Raw genomic sequence first — 325 nt, 5'->3', positions numbered from 1 at the left:
GTCCCTTCGGGGACATTCGATAAAATTTGAACGATACAGATAAGATTAGCATGGCCCCTGCGCAAGAATGACACACACAAATCGAGAAATGGTCCAAATTATTTTTACCCTTTTTCCTCTCCGAAGCGTACGCCGACGACCGAAGGGAAAATAGTGTAGTTTTATGTTGTGTACTTTACCGGTTTGCACACAATGACATTTGTTGATTTTTTTCCTCAAACTAACTAACTTATTAAGATGGAAAAATAAAAGACATGTTGTGGCTCCTAGTTAGTAGGGTCTTCGTCCCTTTTTCATTCGCTCCTACGGATCATGATTCAATGAT

The 325-nt window shown here is 39.7% G+C and overlaps 1 non-coding gene across 1 annotated transcript; it reads left to right on the top strand.

Moving 5' to 3' along the window:
- On the top strand, nucleotides 1–103 carry LOC124923030. Its single transcript, XR_007098070.1, has one exon. It is a non-coding gene; the product is annotated as a U6 spliceosomal RNA (small nuclear RNA).
- Nucleotides 104–325: the final 222 nt, after the last annotated feature.

The sequence above is a fragment of the Impatiens glandulifera genome, chromosome 1 (assembly GCF_907164915.1).
Source record: "Impatiens glandulifera chromosome 1, dImpGla2.1, whole genome shotgun sequence".
NCBI classification, from domain to species: Eukaryota; Viridiplantae; Streptophyta; class Magnoliopsida; order Ericales; family Balsaminaceae; genus Impatiens; species Impatiens glandulifera.
The sequence above is the reverse complement of the archived record's forward strand: the minus strand, read 5'-3'. Positions and strand labels throughout refer to the sequence as shown.